This window comes from Scyliorhinus torazame, chromosome 6 (assembly GCF_047496885.1).
Source record: "Scyliorhinus torazame isolate Kashiwa2021f chromosome 6, sScyTor2.1, whole genome shotgun sequence".
In the NCBI taxonomy this organism is placed as follows: domain Eukaryota; kingdom Metazoa; phylum Chordata; class Chondrichthyes; order Carcharhiniformes; family Scyliorhinidae; genus Scyliorhinus; species Scyliorhinus torazame.
The window spans coordinates 80,268,468-80,293,227 of record NC_092712.1 but is presented as its reverse complement, the minus strand read 5'-3'; the positions used below and the strand labels follow the sequence as shown (position 1 = coordinate 80,293,227).

The following is a 24,760-nucleotide window of genomic DNA, read 5'->3' as shown; positions in this document are numbered from 1 at the left end:
AAGGCCAGTGTCCTATCTAATGTCACTCCGAGGTATGTTGGAGTTGGGTGGTACTTTAACTTTGTAGCCATTCATTTGGATGTTAAGCTCTTTATTGGCTTTTGCATTGTAACAATGGAGTAAGCTGGATACTGTTCTTGCAGGGCTTCGTTTGAGTTACCATGTGTTGGAGAATTCTTCACGTTCTGACAAGTCCTCATTTAGGGTCCAGTCCAAGGTGTTGAAGTCGGGGGCTTGAGTTGCGAGGTGGATGACATTGGCAATGGAGTTTTTGGGAGACAGTTTTTGGAAGATCATTTGTGTACAAGTTGAACCAGGCTGGAGCCAGTACTGAGGTTTTGGGGGAGCCCATTGGTTTGTGTTTTCCATGTACTTTTTGTCTGTCCATGGTGAACTCTGAACCTTCAACTGTTCAACAATGTTCCGATGCCTTTAGTCAACCAGCGGAGTGACAGCTTCAGGAGGAGGAGGAAGGGCCAGGGACAGCTTCAGGATGAGGTCAGCGTGCCAAATGGTATGGTAAGCAGTTGTGAGATCGAGGAACACAGCACCTGTCTTCAGGTTTTTCTGAAAGCTGTTTTCAATGTTAGGTGCTAAGGGCTAGTTACCTGCTCCCCTGTGCTGCGGCCCTTGTGGAAACCAGCCTTGGACAACGCTAAGGAATTTTTCTACGAGTGAGGATATGCATTGAAGGATAAGGCATCCAAGGATTTTATATGGGACTGACAGGAGAGAGATTAGACGGTAGCTAGCTGCAAGTATGGGGGGGTCGATTCTCCGTTTCTGAGGCGAAGTGCCAGCGCCAACAGAGAATCCATGGTGTTCCACGACGGGATAATTGAGGCGAATCCCTCACCGATTCTGGTACCGGTGAGGGGCTAGCACCTGCGGCGCGTGGAACACCCACGAATCGTGCGGAGAATGGCCGAAGAATCGGTGGGTCCCGGGCTGCGCATGCGCTGAGCTGTGAAACTGCAGCCGCGCACGACTACAACCCCACCGGTCGTGCCGGGAAATATGGCTCCAGCCGTGCTGGACCATGTACCCACCCATCCCAACCCACAGCTCACCCCCCACCATTCCCCCAGCCCTAGCAGAAGCCTCCCCGGGCAGCGGCACGGATCTCGGGCGAGTGTGGCAGCACTGGGCAATGTCTGCAGACGACACGCCAGGCTCACGACTGCTGGGACCACACGTGGCTCGCAACATCGGGAACTCGACCCATCGGAGGCGGAGGCATCGTGGGTGGGCCGGCTGACGACGCGCCAACGCCGTTGCGGCTGCGCGTGGCGTGCGTCCCGGTGACGGCGATTTGGAGGGGGTGGTGCATCGGAAACCACCGTCAAACCACGCCTGCCCCAATTCCGGCGTCAGAGGCCATTCTCTGCCCAAACACTGTTCCCGATTTTGCCATTGGGCTACAGAGAATTCCGCCCCCGGTCTTTTCCAGGTTTTGGTATGGTGATGATTTTTGCTGTCCACCATTTCTTTGGAATGGTGCTGGAATTTATGACCATTCTGCAAAACTGGGCCAGCCAGGCAGAAGCTTGGGGCTTCAGGTGTTTCATAAATTCTGCCACAATATTATCATATCCTGCTGCCTTGCCACATTTCAAGCCCTGTCAGACTTTTCCCTAGTTCTGCAACCTCAAAGGGGGCAGGGCTGATGTATTCCCTGTGTTGCGGATGGTGTTGTCTTTGTTCACCCTGGATGTTTCTTTTGGTGTGTTTGTCCAGGAGTACCTTAGTTATGGCAAGCAGTGGCAGGAAACATGATTGGAAGTAACTGAGGGATGGTTTTGAGTGGGTGCCTTTTGGGCTACCTCAAGGTGGCATATTAGGCTTGAACACTTCCTGCTGGAGTATATGAAGTTTAGCTCTGCTACGGGTTCTTCCACCTTGGTGCAGCGCATGGCAGTGAGAGACTTGATGAGACGGTCTCCGACCTCTGGGTCCCCTGATGTTTCATATGTCTTTAGTGCCTTGTTAGTTCTCCCAAAATGAATCACTTCACATTTTTCAGGGTCAAATTCCATTTGTCACTGTTCTGCCTATCTGACCAGCCCGTTTATATTGTCCTGTAATCTAAGGCTTTCCTCCTTGCTATTTACGACACCATCAATTTTCATGTCATCTGCGAACTTACTGATAATAGCTCTTACTTCTACGTCTAGATCATTAATTTACATGACATACAAAAAGGGACCCAAACCGATCCTTGTGGTATATCACTGAACATAGGCTTCCAGTCACATAACAAACTTCGACCATCACCCTCTGTCTCCTGCCACTAAGTCAATTTTGGATCCAATTTGCCAAATTGCCATGGATCCCATGGGTTTTTACCTTCTTAATCAGCTTTCATTCCGAAAACCTAGGTCAAGTATTGCCTTGCTCTCTTGTATGACTTTCTACATGCTGGCTCAAAAAGCTCTCCTGCTGCACTTTAAGAATTCTGTCCTCACTAAGCCTTTCATACTTTGACTATCCCAATTAGTATTGGGGAAGTTGAAATCCCCTACTATTATTACCCCATTATTATTACACTTCTCGGAGATTTGCCCAAATATCTGCTCTTCTATCCCTCCCTGACTGTTTGGGGGCCTTTGGTACACCCCCATCCCCTTTTTGTTTTTAAGTTCCATCCATATGGCCTCAATTGAGGAGCCTGCCAAGATCTTCATTTATTATTGTCACAAGTAGGCTTATATTAACACTGCAATGAAGTTACTGTGAAAATCCCCTAGTAGCCACATTCCGGCGTCTGTCCGGGTCCATGAGGGAGAATTCAGAATGTCCAAATTACCTAACAGCACATCTTTTGGGACTTGTGGGAGGAAACCGGAACACCCAGAGGAAACCCACACAGACACGGGAAGAACGTGCAGACTCCGCACAGACAGTGACCCAAGCCGGGAATCGAACCTGGGGCCCCGGAGCTGTGAAGCAACAGTGCTAACCAGTGTGCTACTGTGCCGCCCATGAGATAGCATCCCTCCTCATTGCAGTGATCGACTCCTTGATCAATAATGCATGCCAGTTCTGCCCCTCCCTCAACCATGTCTCTGTGCTCGCAATAATGTACTCCCGTGTGTTAATCAACACCCTTATTTCATCTGCTTTACCTCTAAAACTCCTTGCATTAAAATACATGCCATCCAATCTTGCCATATTCTCTTGTGCTTTGACATGTCTATTTTTGCCCTGCCTTCCAGACTGCCTTGGTTTTAAGTTATCGGGGGTAGGCAGAATGCAGATTTGAGGTTACTATCAGAGCAGCCTGAATTTAATAAACGCCGCAGCAGGCTCGAGGGGCCGAATGGCCTACTTTTGCTCCTTGTTCTTACATTTGTTTGTTGGAGGTAACACACCCATGGTGCTTCCTCAGCCAGTTCCTCCACACCTGCCTCGGCATACAAGGTTGGCCTCTTCCTCCTGTCCTTGGGAAAGATCACCTCACTGGCATTCGCACTTGCAATATTGCGCACAATTCTGGTCGCCAAACTACCAGAAGGATGTGGAGGCTGTGGAGAGGGTGCAATGGAGGTTTGCCAGGATGTTGCCTGGTCTGGAGAGTATTAGCTATGTGGAGAGGCTGAATAGACTTGAACTGTTTTCATTAGAACAACGTAGGTTGAAGGATGACCTAATAGAGGTCTACAATGTTATATGGGGCATGGATAGAGTGGATAGGCAGGCACTCTTTCCCAGGGGGGAGGAGTCAGTCACGAGGGGGCATAGGGTTAAAGTCGGTGGGGCAAACTTTAGAGGAGATGTGCAAGGCAGGTTTTTTACACAGAGGGTGGTGAGTGCCTGGAACGCGTTGCCAGTGGAGGTTGTGGAAGCAGATACATTAACGGAGTTCAAAAGGCATCTCGACAAATATATGGATAGGATGGGTATAGAGGGATATGGCACTAGGAAATGCTGAGGGTTTTGGCAAAGGTGGTATCATGATCGGTACAGGCTGAAGAGTCTGTTCTTGCACTGTATTGTTATTTGGACTTTGCTCTTTGTTCATTGCAGTTTCTCAGAAGGATCTCCAGGTGAGAGTGACACCCAAGGAGGGCAGTCTTCCTTAGGTCTCCTCCCCATTCCTATACTGCTGCAGCACCAAATATCCAAGTGCAGTTGAGCCTCTCTGATCCAGGCCAGTCTCCCTTTAATGAAAATCCCTCCTTTGACAGATCAAGCACCTTCTCTGCTTGGCCAGGGAACCCAGAATTGTAAATAATGCCACAGCTCACTGAAAGAGTCAGTTCTTCACCAATTGGGTTTTTGACCTGCAGTAGATCCTGGCTTTTCAACGGGGAGTAATAGTTGAAAATCCCAGCCTCCATTTTTTAATCTATTCAACACGTTGTAATTTCAATAGATGGACTGATATCTAGATTCAATATTTTGTGTATGTGTACTGTCTCTGTCTTACTTTAATGAATTTGGCACAAATGAGAAGATACTAAGCAAGTTTTGCTGGGGGGAAAGAGGGAGGAATTTCTAACCTTCATGACCATGAATAAAACCTTCGCAGAGGCCTTAATATAATAAGGGAGTGAATTGGAAATGTAATCTGATTTTGAATTCTCTCTATTTTAGGGATGGTGCAAAAGTACAAACCTAGTCGTTTTATCTTTTGAGAATGTTTTAAATATACAACCCTCTTTTAATTATACTTGCAGTTAAATTTCATACATTATGTAACTACTGGATCTGAAATGAGACTCTTTGTGATTACCATTCTGCTGACAGAGTAGAAATTAAAAAATGGTCCTAAAAGTCCTAGCTGGGATGAATAAATCAACAATAATTTTCAATAGAATAATTCATACTGGGCAAGGAGATGTTGGCCGTAATTTAATATCAGGAATCAGATGATCCTTTAAACACTATTTCAGTCTATCACTTATTCTGAATCTAGCAAAAGAGTTAAACCAAGTATAATAACATAGTCGTAGCCCAGTCAAGGGGATCAGATTACTTTATACACTGAAAGAATGAAGCTGAATCAACTTTATTACCACCATATGAACCCGGAGATGAGCTTTGATTTTGCTCCCACTGCTGTTTTATATATTTTTATATAAATAATGTGCCCTGTAGAGCCCATAATTCCGATTTCTGAGTTTCCACCATCTGCCATCAACTACTGTTCTCCGTGTAGTCGGTCTGTACTGAGGAATTAACAACTATGAATTATGTTGTAGAAAGAAAGAAGCCTAAAGTCTTTGGCACAGTTCCACCTGTTGAGATGATAAAGTTGGCAAATGTAGCCTCGGCTCCTGACACAGCCAGAGTGAACAGGATCAGGGTGGGGGCACCTATTTTGTATTGTCGGAGAAGGCACGTGCTCCGATATTGACACATCGCGGGCACATCCCAGACGAGGGAGTGGGACCATGAGAGATAGGAGCAGGAGTAGACCATCTAGCCCACTGAACCTGATCCACTATTCAATACGATCATGGCTAATCTTGAGTTTTCACTGCATTTTCCTGCCTGCTCCATATATCCCTCTGGTGGGGAGACGCTGGCGTAGTTGTATTGTCACTGGATTAGTAATCCAGATACGCAGGGTGTGCTCTGGGATTCGGGGTTCAAATCCCACCATGGCAGATGGTGAAATTTGAATTCAAGAAGAAATCTGTTTTTGAGCATTGCTGATTGTAGTGAAAACCCATCTGGCTCACTAATGTCCTTCAGGGAAGGAAATCTGCCATCCTTGCCTGGTCTGGCCTAAATGTGACTCCAGGCCCACACAACAATGCAGTTGAGTCTTAACAGCTCCCCACTGAAATGGCCTAGCAAATCACTCAGTTCAAGGGCAATTAGGGATGGGCAACAAATGCTGGCCCAGCCAGTGACGCTTGCATCGCAAGAATGAATTTTTTTTTAAATTCCCTGGCCAACAATCTGTCTATCTTAGGGTTAAATATATTCAATGATGTAGCATCCACACTCTCTGGGGTAGAGAATTCCAAAGATTCACAACCTTTTGAATGAAGATATTTCTCCTTATTGCGGTCTTAAATGATTGACCCCCATAAGACCATGCCCCTTACTTCAGATTCCCAGTTAGTGCAAACAACCTCTGTGTTTACCCCATCAAGCCTCCCCAGAATTTTGCAGGCTCCAATGTGATCACCTCTCATTCTTCTAAACTCCAGAGAATATTTGCCCAGTTTACTCGGTCTCTCATCACTGGACAACCCGCTCATCCCAGGAATCAATCTAGTGAATTTTCATTGCACTGTCTCCAAGGGCAAGTATATTCTTCCTTTAATATGAATTTCACTGCTGGTGTGATGCCATGTAGGTAAGCCAAATGTCCCAATGATTAGCTGATCAAATTAAACAGCATGTTTCTTTGGTTGTCTGTAATAGGCAGAGTACAGACTGCACTCCACCAGCCCATGCTTGCAAAATCCAAAACAAAATGTCCACTGTTAGACATGATTCCGCTATTGGGCAGCACTTACTGATCAATCCTGAGCGTGCTGATAGCTATACCATCAACAAGTTTACAATAATCAGTCAGACTCATAACATGGCCCGTTTACATTTGGCAGAAGCAACAGACATTCCGACACAAGGACCCATTCTCGGCAAACAAAAGGAATATGTTCCAGCTTTGCAACATCTTTTGAATTACTTGGGAACTTGGGGAGCCTATAGTTTCCCATTGCTTGCATGGCAAAGCCTTGGTCAATCAGAGTCAACTTGCCAACCAATCAGCACCCCTTTCTCTTGTAATAGAAAGTGTTGTGATTGATTGAGATTTGGCATTCTTGCATTTGTCCTGATGAGTATAAGATGAAAAATTTCGGCAACATGTCTCTCTTTTCATAAATATGGCTGCCCAATAATTACAGCCGCCAGGTCTGTAAGTTTAAACACAATTTTTATTTATACTATGAACTATGCAGTAAATACAACTGGTTAACTATTATCCAATTCCTAATCCTCCACTTTAACTATCCCCCAACCTCTATACACACAAGACAGACAAACACAAAGGGGAAAAGAGGGGTAAAATAATAAGTAAAAATAAAAATGGTCTTTGTTTCAGATAGTTGTCTTTAAGCAGATCGTCCTTCAAAATAAGCTTTCAGATCCAGGTCTGTGTTCCCAGTCTGTAATGGTTTCACTGTACATTCATTCATTCAGGTTCTCTGTCGGGAAAGAAAGCAAGAAAGAGAGAGAGAGAGATGCATTAAGCATCCATGGGTCAAAAATGATAATGGCAAAAATAAAGAAAGAGGAAATAAGGAAATCAGTAGGAAAGACCCTTAAAACTAACTTCTTTCTGCCTATAGGAAGTTTAGTGGAGCTGTTTCTGAGGGGAAATTCAAATAACCAGCCCCACAACCTCGGTTTTGCCGATTCCCAACTTTTCTAGGTCACACAAATCCAGCTGTATGTTTCCATTTATTAAACCCAGAATCCCATTTGTTTTTGTGTAGTCTTATCAACTCGTTCTGCCAGCTTCCAACATTTGTGCATGTGAAATTTCAGGTCTCTTTGTTCCCTTTAGAATTGTACCATAAGACATAGGAGTGGAAGTAAGGCCATTCGGCCCATCGAGTCCACTCCACCATTCAATCATGGCTGATTTCAACTCCATTTACCTGCTCTCTCTCCATAGCCCTTAATTCCTCGAGAAATCAAGAATTTATCAACTTCTGTCTTAAAGACACTCAACGTCCCGGCCTCCACCGCCCTCTGTGGCAATGAATTCCACAGACCCACCACTCTCTGGCTGAAGAAATTTCTCCTCATCTCTGTTCTAAAGTGACTCCCTTTTATTCTAAGGCTGTGCCCACGGGTCCTAGTCTCCCCTGCTAATGGAAACAACTTCCCTACATCCACCCTATCTAAGCCATTCATTATCTTGTAAGTTTCTATTAGATCTCCCCTCAACCTCCTAAACTCCAATGAATATAATCCCAGCATCCTCAGACGTTCATCGTATGTTAGGCCTACCATTCCTGGGATCATCCGTGTGAATCTCCGCTGGACCTGCTCCAGTGCCAGTATGTCCTTTCCTGAGGTGTGGGGCCCAAAATTGCTCACAGTATTCTAAATGGGGCCTAACTAATGCTTTATAAAGCTTCAGAAGTACATCCCTGCTTTTATATTCCAAGCCTCTTGAGATGAATGACAACATTACATTTGCTTTCTTAATTACGGACTCAACCTGCAAGTTTACCTTTAGAGAATCCTGGACTAGGACTCCCAAGTCCCTTTGCACTTCAGCATTATGAATTTTGTCACCGTTTAGAAAATAGTCCACGCCTCTATTCTTTTTTCCAAAGTGCAAGACCTCGCACTTGCCCACGTTGAATTTCATCAGCCATTTCTTGGACCACTCTCCTAAACTGTCTAAATCTTTCTGCAGCCTCCCCACCTCCTCCATACTACATGCCCCTCCACCTATCTTTGTATCATCGGCAAACTTAGCCAGAATGCCCTCAGTCCCGTCATCTAGATCGTTAATATATAAAGAGAACAGCTGTGGCCCCAACACTGAACCCTACGGGACACCACTCGTCACCGGTTGCCATTCCGAAAAAGAACCTTTTATCCCAACTCTCTGCCTGACAGCCAATCGTCAATCCATGTTAGTACCTTGCCTCGAATACCATGGGCCCTTATTTTACTCAGCAGTCTCCCATGAGGCACCTTATCAAAGGCCTTTTGGAAGTCAAGATAGATAACATCCATTGGCTCTCCTTGGTCTAACCTATTTGTTATCTCTTCAAACAACTCTAACAGGTTTGTCAGGCAAGACCTCTCCTTACTAAATCCATGCTGACTTGTCCTAATCCTACGCTGCCCTTCCAAGAATTTAGAAATCTCATCCTTAACAATGGATTCTAGAATCTTGCCAACAACCGAGGTTAGGCTAATTGGCCTATAATTTTCCATCTTTTTCTTTGTTCCCTTCTTGAACAGGGGAGTTACAACAGCGATTTTCCAATCCTCTGGTACTTTCCCTGACTCCAGTGACTTTTGAAACATCATCACCAACGCCTCCACTATTTCTTCAGCTATCTCCTTTAGAACTCTAGGATGTAGCCCATCTGGGCCCGGAGATTTATCAATTTTTAGACCTCTTAGTTTCTCTAGCACTTTCTCCTTTGTGATGGCTACCATATTCAACTCTGTCCCCTGACTCTCCGGAATTGTTGGGATATTACTCATGTCTTCTACTGTGAAGGCTGAGGCAAAGTACTTATTCAGTTCCTCGGCTATTTCCTTGTCTCCCATCACAAAATTACAAGCGTCATTTTGGAGCGGCCCAATGTCAACTTTTGCCTCCCGTTTGTTTTTAATGTATTAAAAGAAACTTTTACTATCATTCCTAATGTTACTGGCTAGCCTACCTTCAAATTTGATCCTCTCTTTCCTTATCTCTCTCTTTGTTATCCTCTGTTTGTTTTTGTAGCCTTCCAATCTTCTGACTTCCCACTACTCTTTGCCACATTATAGGCTTTCTCTTTTGCTTTGATGCATTCCCTAACTTCCTTTGTCAGCCATGGCTGCCTAATCCCCCCTCTGATAACCTTTCTTTTCTTTGGGATGAACGTCTGTACTGTGTCCTCAATTACTCCCAGAAACTCCTGCCACAACATTTTGTTTATGTTGGGCAGGATTTTCCACTCCCGCCACAGCATGTTTTGCGGTGGCCGAGGTGGTCCCCCATTGGCTGGTAAAGGGACCATCAGGGTCCCATGTTGTTCACCCCCCCCCCACAGCTTGAAAATGCCCAACGGGGGGGGGGGGCACCGTCGGAGGGACCGGAAAATCCTACCTATGACCTCTCTTCATTGTTCTGGCTGTAAATGAAAGTGAGAAGATTTAAGCTGTGCGCTACTGTTGTATGAACTCACAAATTAAAATCCAATCTTCGATACAAGGCAATGACCTCTGCAATGTGCCTGCAGAATCACTGCAAAGCTACAGCAATGATGACAAACTGGGGAAATTCTGTCAAATGGTCTTGTGAATAGGAGGCTCAAGAACTTCAGTCACTGGCTTCAAGTTTCAGAAATATGCTTTTAAGCCTTTGATATCTGACTCTAGCAGTCAGCTGGGACCCAGGATTTATACAACCATCTTATTGCTGACAAGTACACTCACTGAATATATTCTATTATAAAACATTGAATCATTCCAGACAATTCAGGAGAACTAATTTCAATTCTTGGAAGTTGTTTTCAACCAAGCGTCCAAATTAAACAACCTCATTCTGAGAGCATTCTGTTGTCATGGAGCCATCTTCTTAACATTGTAGGGTGATCTTTACATGACATGACATCACTTAGAAAGTCTACCTCCAGTGCCGTCATTATGCCCAGGCAGATAATTCTGATGACTTTCATAAACTAGTGGTGTAGCTAACAACAACAACCAGCATCTATATAGCATCTCTAATGTAATAAAACATCCAACAGCAGTATCCTCGCCCAAGCCAACATGCTCAGCATTAATCACTCAAAATCAGCTCTGCTGAACTGGACATGTAATTTATTTGCCTGACACCAGACTCTCAAGGCAGTTTCTCTACTCGGAACTTGGTAGCAGCAGGAACTTTCAGGAGGTCAATGGAAACGCTATATGAATGTCCTGAAAAGCATTCCTGAAGAGGTCAAGTATCTTCACCGAATCATTGTTAGGAATTTGGGAAGTTAACGAGGTTAACTGTGAACTTGAGATGAAAACAAAACAGACAAGTAACAAGATTAGCAGACGTCTAGAGACATCGAGGTGAGAATGGCCATATGAGAAACATTGGGCTGGATTCTCCAGTAATAGGGGATATGTCCCCACTCCAGCGTCAAAACGCTGACGTTTCACTCTGGACTTTCCTGAAGAAAGTCCAGAGTGATTCTCCTACCTGAAGGGGGCTAACAGGGTCCCGGAGTACTCGTCGTAGCTCTGACTGCCGATACGAGGCCCTGCACTTCCGGTCGGGAGTCAGCGGATATGCACAGTGGCTGCGGCCGCCCCGTGCGACATGGCGGACTCACACCGCGGACCGTCCCCGAAAATATAGGCCACCCGAGATCACGTGCACCCGTGGATTGGTGGCCCGCGATCACTAGCCTGGCCGTCCGTGAGGCCCTCCCCCCTCCCCCGGTGAAGGATCCCCCGCGCCCCCGTCAAGGTGGCCCTGGACTGACTCTGCAGCCGCCACTGGCCATTCCCGACAGGCAAAACATGATTAGAACCACGCCGCGGGGACACGGCCAGTTTTCGCCGGATAATCGCTGCGGGGTCCTCTGTCAATGGCCCCCTACCCGTGCTGCATAGACCACACGCGCGCGATTCTCCGGGGACTGGAGAATCGCGGGAGTGGCGTTGCACTGCATTTCGCCGTCAACGCCCATTTTTCACCCCCGCGTCGATCGCGATTTCAGCATGGAGGCTTGGAGAATCCCACCCATTGTTCTCCAGAGATCTGTGGGGCTATTCAGATGATAACTTCTAAAGGCAAGGAATTTGAAAGATGTAGACAGCCAAATCCACAGGGCGGGATATGAAAGAGACTGCTAGCACCCTCATTGGGAAGGAAGCAAGTTCTCCATCCAACAATCAGACAGGCCAGTTCCATCTATGATTCGAGCCACGGAGACCTGTTCCATCTAGTATTTCGAGGCACAGCCGATTGCTGATATTCTCCTCTAAAGATGCAGTTTCGCATCTTCACTGTAACATTTTCCTAGACCTACCGTGGCGTTATTGTGTGATAACTGTTAACTGGATTTAACCTGTAGAATTACGAAAATGTAATGCTGTTTGGGAAAAGGGTTTTCTCTGTCCGTTCAAGGAACGTGGCTATATTTTGGGAACAAGAGGTAACTTCAGATAGAATGGAGTATTTAGTTATCAATGCACATAAGTGTCATGGTGTATATTTGTCTTCTTTGTGTTTTTCTTTTCCTTTACTTTAATAAATATTCTTTATTAATTGTTTATATAACAACCGGACTGGGTCCTCAATGGGCTGTACATTGTTCCTCATATTACACCAAACACAAGTACACCACTAAGAGCTAGTGTTTCAAGATATCCTTTGGGGTTTTGAGACACTCTCTCAGGTACTTAACACTCATGGGAGACCCTGGCTTCTGAGTGATCAAAATGGAGAAGGTTCATTCGGGAAGGCGCTGAACACATCAGGAACACACTAGGGCAATGTCAAGGCACGAGAAAATGTGCAAACCTCCAAACAACCCATCTACCTGACCCTCCAAGCACCGCCTGTCCAAAGGCGGCAGCGCTGAAATAACTCATATTGGACTTAACAGCCACATCAAAACCCATTGATTGGATTGGATTTGTTTATTGTCACGTGTACCGAGGTACAGTGAAAAGTATTTTTCTGCGAGCAGCTCAACAGATCATTAAGTACATGAGAAGAAAAGGGAATAAAAGAAAATACATAATAGGGCAACACAACATATACAATGTAACTACAAAAGCACTGGCATCGGATGAAGCATACAGGGTGTAGTGTTAATGAAATCAGTCCATAAGAGGGTAATTTAGGAGTCTGGTGACAGTGGGTAAGAAGCTGTTTTTGAGTCTGTTCGTGCGTGTTCTCAGACTTCTGTACCTCCTGCCCGATGGAAGAAGTTGGAAGAGTGAGTAAGCCGGGTGGGAGGGATCTTTGATTATGCTGCCCGCTTTCCCCAGGCAGCGGGAGGTGTAGATGGAGTCAATGGATGGGAGGCAGGTTCGTGTGATGGACTGGGCGGTGTTCACGGCTCTCTGAACCACAGTGGAAGCAAGTCATCCTTGACTCCAAAAGAGTGCCTGGGAAGAGAAGAAAAAAAACATTGAGGTGCTTCAAAGGAGCATTATGAAACAAAATTAGACAACATTTTCAGAGAAGAACAAATTATAGTTAAATATTTGGTGATGCTATCATTTGAGAATGGTCAGTTTTGATGCTCAACTGTACTCCAAACTACTCCGAAGACTCATAATTACATTACAACCCCTCTAATCAAGGTCATCTGCACTGTAATGTGAAGCTAGTTATCAAATTTGCTTTATGAAAGGGAACATCATTTCAAAAACTGGTGTTGACATGCCTCTCTTAACAATAATCTATGTGAATAAAGGGATGAATTTAGTGACTTTAACTAAATGAATTTAGTGATTACTCAACCCCCAATAATGCACAGGAATGAAGGATTGGTTGACTTAAGGAAACAAGAGCATAAATACTTCTGGAACACAACACAATTGATTATGCTGACAAATAAACACAGTCTACAAAATACTTCGTTATTTATAATTCAGCATATGCAAATTGTAAACGGTATTTTGTATTGATGTTACCAGCCGCTCAGTTGTATCAAACTCCAACACTACAACCCTCTCAGGGCTACCAAGGATGGGTAATAAAGGTCGGCTTTGCATGCAACACCCACATCCTGAGGATTAATAAAAAACAAAACATATTTTGCAGAAGACAAAGCCTTTTATTAAGCTGATTCTTGATAAAGCTACAACAATTTTGTGCCAGAGTTGTTCTGCGCAGACATTTATACTCCGTGTCGGGTGAGGGTGCGGCCAGCAATTTGAAGTTTGCCTACTGTCTTTCCCTGTTTCAATCTGGACATCCTGCTTCTTTTTGTGCTGGATCCACCTCATTGCCCAGGCATTTCTATAGACATTCTTACAGACAATACATCCGATCCACATCCTATCTGCTGCTTCCTAACCTCTGGGCAGCACAATAACAAAAGACAAGACTGAAATCGAACCACAGAAAGAAGCATTTTGGCCTATCTCGCCCGTGCTGCCCCCCTACATGAGCAATTATACTAGTCTCACTCTCTCGCCCTTTCCCCATAGCCCTGCAAAATATTTCCTTCACATGTTTATCCAATTCTCTTTTGAAAACAATTGACTCTGTCTCCACCACACCCTCACCCATGATGTAGAGCATTGGACTAGGGTGAGCACAGTAAGAAGTCATACAACACCGGGTTAAAGTCCAATAGGTTTGTTTCGAATCACTAGCTTTCGGAGCACTGCTCCTTCCTCAGGTGAAGGAAGGAGCAGTGCTCCGAAAGCTAGTGATTCGAAACAAACCGGTTGGACTTTAACCTGGTGTTGTATGACTTCTTACTGTTCTAGATCCTGATATAATAAAAGATTCTCCTCATGTCACCTTTGCTCTTTTTGCCCCGAGTCACTTTAAATCTGTGTCCTCTGGTTCTCAACTCTTCCACCATTGGGAACAACTTCTCTATCTACTCTGTCCAGGCCCCTCAGGATTTTAAATACCTCTATCAAATCTCTCCCTACCTTCCTTGATCTAAGGAGAACAATTGAGTTTCTCCAATCTGTCCACTTAACTGAAGTTCCTGATCTCTGAGCGATGCTCGTGAATCTTTTCTGCACCCTCTCTAAAGCCTTCCCATCCATCCTAAAGTACGGTGCTCGGAATTGGACACAATGGGTGGAATTCTCCAGTGCGAGACCCATTGCCAGCAAGAACGGAAAATTTGGTGTTCCAGCAAAAACTCCATTCGGCAACGAACGGGGACGGAAGATTTTGTCCAATGCTCCAGTTGAGGATGAATCAATGTTTTATCAAGATTCATCATGACTTCCCTGTTTATGTGCACTATTTAATAAGGCATGGGGAGTCCGAAGTAAGCAAAAAGTAAACAACATTTATTTTACAGCCATTATATACACGAGTACTGGTAGAACCTCACCAGGTACTCTGTCCTGTTGGTTGGTCCCAGATTGGTTGACCTTTTATATAATTCAGGGAAGCTACCCCGCCCTTGGCGGGGGAGCCCGAACTCCTCAAGGAGCACGGGGAAAATAATCATCCCCACACTGTATGTCCCGTGCTGGTTGTAACACACTATGGGCAGGATTTTCCGGCCATTCCGTCAGCGGGCTGATCTGGCCTTGCTGAAGGCAATCCCAACTGCAGCAGTTTCCCTGGCAGAGGGATGGATGAGCCAATGAAACCAGCATAGACTTCAACGGGACTGGAAGATCCTGCTATCAGCCAAAAGCAAGCAGCCTCTGCCACCGGATAACCACTGGAGGTTGGAAAATCCTGGCCTATGCCTTTATTTATAAAGCTCAGTATGTCTCAATGATTTGTGCACATATACACCAGGTCCCTTTGTTCCTGCACCACTTTTAGAATTGTACACTTTAGTTTATATTGCCTCTTACCAAAATATACCATTTCATATTGCCCTTCATTGTTGAAACAAATTTGTGCAGAACTGGGATTGAAGCGAAAATAAGGCTCACCTACCATACGGGCCGCCATGTGACCAGGGAGCAGGACGTGTTGTGGGGCCCCTTCAAAGAGGGAACGAGCAGGAACCCCAAAAGTGTAAGTCTGCCTCTCCTCAAAATGTCTGAATTAATGCCAGGCAATGACCATCTTCAACAAGAGCGAATCTAACCATCTCCCCTTGACATTCAATGGCATTACCATCGCTGAGTCCCCCACTATCAACATCCCGGGAGTTACCATTGACCAGAAACTGAACTGGACCAGCTATATAAATAATGTGGCTAGAAGATCAGGTCAGAGGCTGGGAATCCTGTGGTGAGTAACTCACCTCCTGACTTTCCAAAGCCTGTCCACCATCTACAAGGCACAAGTCAGGAGTGTGATGGCATACTCTCACTTGTCTCGATGAGTGCAGCTCCAACAGCACTCGAGAAGCTCCACACCATCCAGGACAAAGCAGCCCATTTGATTTGCATACTATTTACAGACATGTACTTTCCATCATTGGCGCAAAGTGGCAGCAGTGTGTACCATCTACAAGATGCACTGCAGCAACTCATCAAGGCTCCTTCGGCAGCACCTTCAAAACCCACAACCTCTACCATCTAGAAAGGCAAGGACAGCAGGTACATGGAAACACCACCACCTGGAATTCTTCTCCAAGCCACTCATCATCCTTCATTGTATCTAGTTCAAAATCCTGTAACTCACTCCCTAACAGCACTTGTGGGTGTACCTGGACCACATCAATTGTAATGGTTCATGAAGGCAGCTCACCACCACTTTCTCAGGGAATGGGAAATAAATACTAGCGAAGACAGCGATGCCCACATCACATAAATGAATAAAAACATACTTGAGACAGAGAAGCTTCAGCCCTAAATTCACATTTTAAATCTCAATAACATCTTCAACACTTATGATGGCACCAGCACACACATTTGAAAAGGAACTTTTTAAATTCATTCTTGGTGTGTGAGCGTTGCTGGCTGGGCCAGAATTTGTTGCCTGTAATAATCCACAGGAGGCAGGGGTACCATTACCACACCAGTATTTATTTGCAATAACTATATCCAAGAGCAGCTCCAAACAGTGCTGCTAGCATTCCAGTCAACTTAAGACTGGTTCACAAAGCCTACACAGGTGCTTATATGGGCCCCCTCAATGAGCTATCATTGAGGGAGCTCATACTCCAATTGGCCAACCAATAATGCCAATTGGCGGTCAATACACCCCTCCCCCCCCAAGATCTGAGGAATTCCTGCCAGCTGGCATTCCTCTGAGCTTCTTCCTGCTCCCCAAGTCCGGGTCTGTCACCTCTGTGTCGTCTGCCGGGTCGTTATCCGACGTGGGTGGTGTGTACCATATAGGTGCCCGTCTTTTCCTTGACGACCTCCTTGGAAGTTGTTCTTCCTCCTCCTCGGGGAGAGGTGTCGCAGCGGCCTCGTCAAACGTGTCCATCTCTGACTCTGACGACTGGATGACGGGGTCTGGAGAAATTGCTCGGGGCTGGGGTGTGGGTATCTTTTCCGTCTGGACTATCCCAGCTTGAGGCGGTCCTGCATCGCCTGCCTCCAGGTGTGGTTCCGCTGCCCTTATTTGGTCTAGGTGTTTCTTCAGCACCTTACCTCCTAGCGAAACTTCATAGGATATGGCCCTGTTTGGGACTCTACCGTGCCTTTGACCCACTTTGGTCCATTCCCATAATTCTTGACCCAAACCGGTGCCCCCACCTGGAAATGTCTCTGCTGCCAACTATTATCATGCCCCCTGCGTTGGACCTCCTGTTGTTTCTCCACTTTCCCCGTTAAATTTGGGAAAAGGAGACTTAGCCTCGTTCGCAGCCGCCTTCCCATTAACAGTTCAGCTGGCGGTATGCCCGTTGTGGAATGTGGTGTGGTCCTGTAATCAAACAATCAGCGGGAGAGCTTTGTGTCCATTGACGCTGCCGGCTGCTTCTTGAGTCCCGCTTTTAGTGTCTGGACCGCTCTTTCTGCCAGGCCGTTGGACGCTGGATGGTAAGGGGCCTTTTTGATGTGGCGGACTCCGTTTCCCTTTAGGAATTTTCCAAATTCCCCACTTGTGAATGCCATTCCGTTGTCCGACACCAATACCTCCGGAAGTCCATGTGTTGCAAACGAGGCCCTGAGCTTTTCAATTGTCGATGCTGTGCTTGCCGCGTTTACCCGGTGGACATCCAACCATTTGGAGTGGGCGTCCACTATCACCAAAAATATTGAGCCCATGAAAGGGCCGGCGTGGTCAATATGCAGGCAGGTCCACGGTCTGCCTGGCCATTCCCACGGGTGCAATGGCACAGCTGGTGGCACTCTTTGCCCCTGTTGGCACTCCTGGCACCGAAGTACCAACGCTGCTATGTCTGTGTCCAATCCTGGCCACCAAACGTAGCTTCGAGCTAGCATCGTCATTTTAGACACCCCTGGGTGTCCGTGATGTAACTCGGTTAAGATTGCCCGACGACCCTGAGCTGGGACTATTACCCGGGCTCCGCATAATAGGATACCATCTTCTACGGTTATTTAGTCCCTTCTGCTCCAGTATGGGTGCATCTGGGGCTCCACTGGTCTCTCCAGTTCCCCTGTTAGCAGTAAATGCTTCATCTTGGCTAAAACTGGGTGATTTTGCGTCCACTGGTAGGGTGCCCAAAAAATTTAGAGTCATTACTGTCTCCTCTACTTTCCTCTATTAGCGGCGGGGTATCTGGGAGGGGAGGTCTGCTCAAAGCATCTGCAGTTGCTACTCGCGTTCCCGGTCTGTGCTCCAGAACGTATCTATACGCCGCCAGTAGCAACGCCCAACGTTGGATTCTAGCTGATGCAATCGGGGGTATTGACTGGTCGTCTTTTAATAACCCTAATAACGGCTTATGGTCCGTCACTATGGTGAATTTCCGCCCGTACAGATACTGGTGAAATTTCTTTACTGCAAATATCACCGCCAATCCTTCCTTCTCGATTTGGGCGTACTTTCTCTCAGCCATCGCCAAGGTCCTCGAAGCATAGGCTATAGGCCGTTCTTCCCCATTCCTTCCTCTATGGGCTAAGACGGCTCCTAACCCGTAAGGTGATGCGTCACACGTGACCACCAACTTCTTCCTTGGGTCATAATGCTCTAGGACATTTTCGGATGACAGCTGTTCCTTAATGTCCCTATATGCTCGGTTTTGGCGGGCGGACCATTTCCATGCTAGTCCTTTTTTTAGTAGCTGGTGGAGGGGTTCTAGGATGGACGCCCTATTTTCAATAAATTTGCCATAATAAGTTACCAACCTTAGAAATGATCATAGCTCCTGGACCGTGGTGGGAGCTGGGGCTTCTTTTATTGCCCTTACTCTGTCTTCCAATGGATGTAAGCCCGACCCGTCTACTTTATATCCCAGGTACGTCACTTGTGGGGCCAGAAAAACACATTTTTCTCTTTTAAGCCGTACGCCTGCCTTTGCGAATGCCTGAGCACTTCCTCCAGGTTCCTTAAGTGTTCCCTGTTTGTCCTACCCGTGATTAAGACATCGTCCAAATAAATCGCCACCTGCGGTAGTCCCTGCAGAATATTTTCCATCGTACGCTGGAATATAGCGCAGGCTGATGACACTCCGAAGGGTAGCCTAGTATAACGAAAAAGTCCCTTCAGGGTGTTGATCGTAGCGAACTTCTGGGAGTCCTTGTCCAGTTTTAACTGCAGGTAGGCGTGGCTCATGTCCAGTTTCGTGAACAAAAGCCCACCTGCCAATTTGGCATATAGGTCGTCTATTTTCGGGATCGGGTATTTGTCCAGCAGGGCATATTTGTTTACCGTCTGTTAGAAATCTCCACAGAGACGTATCGAGCCGCCTGGCTTCAAAATTGGTACCACCGGCGCTGCCCATTCCGAGAACTGTACTGGTCTGCTAATGCCGTCGCGCCGTAACTACTTTCTTCCTTAATGCAAAAGGTACCGGCCTGGCCTTACAAAATTTCGGAAGGGCTTCTGGGTCCACGTGCAAAGTTGCTTTGGCGCCTATAATTTCCCCCAAACCTTCTTGGAAGACCTCCGGATATTTTTGGAGTACTCCACTCAACTGCCCGCATCCACTCTGGAAAATTTTCTTCCAATCTAATTTTAGGTCTTTCAGCCAGTTCCATCCTATTAAGTTCGGTCTGGAGCCCTCTATTATCGACAACGGTAATCTGAGCAATTGTTTGTCATATTCCACGGGTACCTGAGTCGTGCCCAGAATTTCCAGGGGTTCCCCCGTGTAGGTTTTAAGTTTTGTCGATGTTTTTGTTAGGGTTAGTGGCTGAAATCTATCTTTGATTTTTTAAAATGCTGCCACTCCCATTACTGATACGGCCGCACCCGTGTCTATTTCCATTATTCTTGGCCGACCGTTCACCCGTGGGGTAACCTTAATAGGTTCTGCTTTCTTCGTCGCAATATTATATAACTGTTCCCCTTTGGAGGAGGGTGGGGCGTCTAGATTGTGTACTTCCCTGCGTCCCCACCTGCTATTCCTCTTTTGCCACCTCCTCCTAGGGTTTCTGTCGCTGTTACCCCACTCTGTCTGGTGCCAGAAACGGTCCTTCTCTGTTGGGGGAGCCTCAGCCGGTAGTTCCCTCTGTCTCCAGTTAGTCCTAGCAGACTTGGGGGCAGTTCTGGGGTTTTCCTTTGGCCCTCTATTCCTCAGGGTTTTCTTGAGGGCGGCTATCTGGTAGCTGGACCCGTTGTGGTAGTCCCTCACAGGTACCTACCTCCATTGGCGTGCCCTGTAGTTCCTGCGCCCCACTTGCTGCCTTTTCTAGGGACAGTGCGAGCTATAACGCCCGCCTGCAGTCTAGCTGCGTTTTCGCCAACGGCGCTTCTGTATTGTGAGGTCATTTATGCCACACAGTAACCGGTCCCGAAGCATTTCATTTAGCGTCGGGCCGAACTCACATTTTTCCGCCGGCCTTCTCAGGTGGGTCAAGAAATTTGTGACTGACTCTCTGTCTTCCCGCTTCGTTGTGTAGAATCTGTACCTACGCAAAATGAGGGGGGGGGTTTTGGGTCATAGTGCTCTTCCACCAATTTCATTAATTCTTGGAAAGGTATTGTGTCCGGGGTATCGAGATAAGTCAGACTACGTATAATGGCGAAGGCTCAAGGTTTGCACGCCAGCAGGACGACCCGTTTCCTTTCGTCCTTCATTATCTCATTGGCCTGGAAGAAGTAACACATTCTCTCCACATACTGGGACCAGTCCGCAATAGTCGGGTCGAATGCATCAAACTTCCCAAAAAACGGCATTTTTGAAATAGCAAGGCTTACCCTCCAAGTGCGGCAGCTGGTCTCCGCAAGGTTCTTTGTTTACCTCGTCGCCACTGTAATAATCCACAAGAGGCAGGGGTACCGTCACCACACCAGTATTTATTTGCAATAACTATATCCAAGAGCAGCTCCAAACAGTGCTGCTAGCATTCCAGTCAACTTAAGACTGGTTCACAAAGCCTACACAGGTGCTTATATGGGCCCCCTCAATGAGCTATCATTGAGGGAGCTCATACTCCAATTGGCCAACCAATACTGCCAATTGGAGGTCATTACATTGCCCATCCCTAATTGCCCTTGCTGGGTCATTTCAGTGGGGGCAGTTAAGAGTCAACCTCATTGGTGTGTGGGTTTGGAGTCACATGTAGGCCAGACCGGGTAAGGGCAGCAGATTTCCTTCATTGAAGGACATTAGTGAACCAGATGGGTTTTTACGACAATCGACAGTGGTTTCATCGTCATCATTAGACCATTTAATTCCTGATTTTTATTGAATTCAAATTTCACCACCTGCCATGGTGGGATTCGAATCCAGGACCTCAGACAGAGCTTTACCCTAGATTGCTAGGTTACGTGTCCAGTGACAATACCACTACGCCACCGCCTCCCCAAAGCTGATTAGACTATATTGTGATTCCATTATCAATGGACTATTTTTCTGTTTTGGTATGTTCATGGATCATTCCATAACCTGACTGAATTAACATGGAACATACAGCACAGAAACAGACCAATCAGCCCAACTTGTCTGTGCTAGTAAAGCCAGACTGAGTAATAGCAATTAATCACTTTTCTTTGTATTTGAGTGCTTCTGAGTGTCTGTAACCTCTTGCAATGCAACTATGTAGCACTTTTAATGCAAGAATTGGGCATCATTGGAAAGTTATAAACAATCATACTGCTCCTTGTACAGCAACTTCACTGTGCCCGCACATACAGTATTTTAACTAATGGTTCATTTATTTTTGTACTGAACAAGTAGTTCTGGTCGCTTCCTGACAATACTTTGCTCATCATGTGCACATTGTGAGGCCCTGCTGCTGGTAATGCAGTTCTAATGACATTGGCCAGAATCCATACTAATTAACCTTGAAGAGTGAGGGTCTGTTCGAACCAGTAGGAAACAATTGTTCTCTTGTATTTTATTCAGACAAAGCGTTTTCCCTGGGCCATAGTTCTATCCGCTATCGTTCTGGCCTTGCTGTTGTCCTCCTTTCCCCTCTCATGCACTGAGTTGCTGAACTGCTCTGGGTTCAACAGATGGTTCCTTTTGACCTCCTACCTCTTCATAATCTTCAAGGAGTTCTATTTTGCTCTTCAGAAGCCCTACCGTTGTCACGTTTGTCTTATTTTAAAGCCAGGAAACGAAGACGGCAGGAAGATGCTACGCAAGCTGCGGTCACAATGAGGAAACGGTAGGTCGGTGGGAAAGAAGTGGGAGTTAAGGTGACTGTCTCTGGCCGACAGAACTTTGAGGTGTGATCACTTGACTCTTACCGTCTAGGATTCTTAACAATTCTAGAAGAACATAGACTGGTGATTCCTGCTGAACTTTTGTCACCCGCACAGGCTTTTAAGTGCTCAATCTAATGAGAGACAGATTTCGATGTACTTTGGTGTATTTTTGAACAAGTGCTGAACTTTCTGCTGTATCATATCGCTCCACTCTTTGAATGTTTCCATTAGGTTTTTAGCAATTAAAAGCATCAAGGGCTATGGGGAAAGAACGGGAGTGTGGCATTGAGAGGATCAGCCATGGTCATATTGAATGACAGAGCAAACAGAAGGGGCTCAATGGCCTCCTGCTCTTACTCTGTTTCTATGCTTCAGTGAATCATGTACACGCTGTGAAGTATTTATACATATATATCTTTTTAAGTAATCATTTGAAGTTGCGCTGTGTACAGCCTTCGATTAGCTGCCAGCTAGTGCACAGGTGGAGGTGACTGGCATGGTAGCTCTGTTTGCAAATCGACTGCAGGGAGCGGCTGCGAGTATGTGATTCAAGTGGCTGTTTGTGGTTTAGGAGGTAGATTGTAATGAGCAAAAGTGGAACATTATTTTTTTTTAAACAAAGGGTGTATCTGAGATATTTTCTGTAGACGTGAGATGCATGGAAGGGCCCATCAAATAAACCAAAGATATTTTTAAATTCAAACAATGTACAAAGTTTCAGGGAAGTCTTCCAACATGCTTTAAAATAAAGCAGGTCTTGAATTGTAGCTTGCACGCAGCAGAGAATACATTTGGCACTGGTTTGATTAAGGAATTGGGTAAGAGGTCATTTTCAAATTGTAGATGATTAGATTTTGTGTCTGTCTCTCTTTGCCAAGTGGGGGGGTAGGTGATCCCTTTTCTTCCTGTTTCTCATCAGCTATTCACCGAGCTAAACATTTTGCCAGTTTAAATTACTATTTACACGTTGAAGTAAATGAATGTGGGACCGTTCAAGAATTGTTCAATGTCTAATGAAGTAAAATGAAGGACAAGGGAACCCGTGAAGGAAACAGATGCTGTCTTGGTGAGATTTTGATTTTAGCAGTTTTCACATTGGGTTTTCAGTGTGCGTTTGAGCTGCCAATTACTGGTAAATAAGTCTCACGCAGCTGGTCGCAAACCAAAATACGCTTGGCAAATTTGCTCAAGAGGGTTGGTGACCATTAATGAGCCCCCTCATCCACCAACACTGTCTTGATAGCCAGCACCATTAATACAGCACAAGTCGACTGGTAAGTTGTTCTACAGAATAGCTAACATAATGGTCCCAATATTAACAGAGAGCTGGGGAGGGTGCTTATTGTTTAAATATACATTGAAGGGATAGCAGCATGACATCACCAGAAAGGAAGTATGTCATGCAAACCAGTCTTTGTTTCACTTTTGCTTTTGGGCAGAACACACCCACACACGCAGCTCTGCTGCTGCTGTGTCTTCAAGCATTCTAACTTTTATAAATGTTCCCATGTGACTAATCTAAATAAATGAACCACAACGTGTTTACCCTTACGAGTGATAGGCGCCTTTAGATCAGTGTAACAACACAACATGGTGCTCAGTGGAGGACGGCAGCCGGGAAGCAAGATTAAGCACAGGAATAATATGGCGAACAGACTTAGATGGTGCTCCATGATTTAAGACAGCCCTCGACATTTTGGGCAGACCGCAATGGATTTACAGCTTCAGAGAGTGTTGAGAACGCAGCACTGATTGCGCAGAAAAGCTTTGAAGACACTGTGCCGAGACATTGCTCAGGTAAAGAGCTGGTAAGCAGGTGGATTGCTCGTGGTGAGATCACAGCGCAGAGCCTATCAGTTCAGTGAGTGGGCCAGCGGTTTGAGAGCACCAGCAATGGGTTGGCTCAGTCAGGCATGGCGAGTGACCAGAGTGTGGGCCAGATTGTAGCGAGTGAGAGAGGCTCAAACAAGAAAGCAAACAAAATTGTCATAGCAACCAGGCCAGAGACGGTTATCATTTTAATGGGCAGAGCTTCAGTAAAGTGCACAAAAGCAGTTACAGCGACACTCATCCCAGGTACTAAAGGAGCAGGAAGCTCAGAGGGATATTGCCAAAATGTCCACAAAATTCTTCATTTTAATGGGGATACAGCTGACCTACTATCTGAATTTGGAATGTTTAAACAGCGTACAGCGCTATGGTTTCTTGATTCAGGTGTGCCTGAACCAGACAAGCAAGCTATAAAAATTCACCTGACAATTTGGAATAAAGGTCGACACAGGCTGGACACCTCATGATTAACAGCAGAAGACCAAAAAATGAAAAAAATGAAATGAAAATCGTTTATTGTCACAAGTAGGCTTCAAATGAAGTTACTGTGAAAAGCCCCTAGTCGCCACATTCCGGCACCTGTTCGGGGAGGCTGGTACAGGAATTGAACCGTGCTGCTGGCCTACCTTGGTCTGCTATCAAAGCCAGCTCTTTAGCCCTGTGCTAAAACAGCCCCTCAACCAAAAGGATCTGCAAAAGATATGGGAAGGAGATTTCTCGCTCCCATTTTTGGGGGGTGGGAATGGCGGAGGGGTGGAGAATTGCACGGTAGTCCCAAAATGTTTTTTACGCTGGTGGGATTTTCCTGATCGATTGTCCCCGACCCCCACCAATGATATAACAGGAAACTTGACTTTAAAGGTCGGGGTCCCCAATTGCATC

The 24,760-nt window shown here is 45.9% G+C and overlaps 1 protein-coding gene and 1 long non-coding RNA gene across 6 annotated transcripts in view; one reads left to right on the top strand and one right to left on the bottom strand.

The window, feature by feature from the left end:
- The window catches only part of jcada (junctional cadherin 5 associated a), a 483,762-nt gene that overhangs the window by 209,776 nt on the left and 249,226 nt on the right, over positions 1-24,760 (top strand). The window lies entirely within an intron of this gene.
- Positions 12,458-24,760, bottom strand: part of LOC140424857 (uncharacterized) — a 128,669-nt gene continuing 116,366 nt past the window's right edge. The window contains exon 4 of the long non-coding RNA XR_011947710.1: positions 12,458-12,819. This is a non-coding gene — a long non-coding RNA (uncharacterized lncRNA). The remainder of the gene's footprint in view (positions 12,820-24,760) is intronic.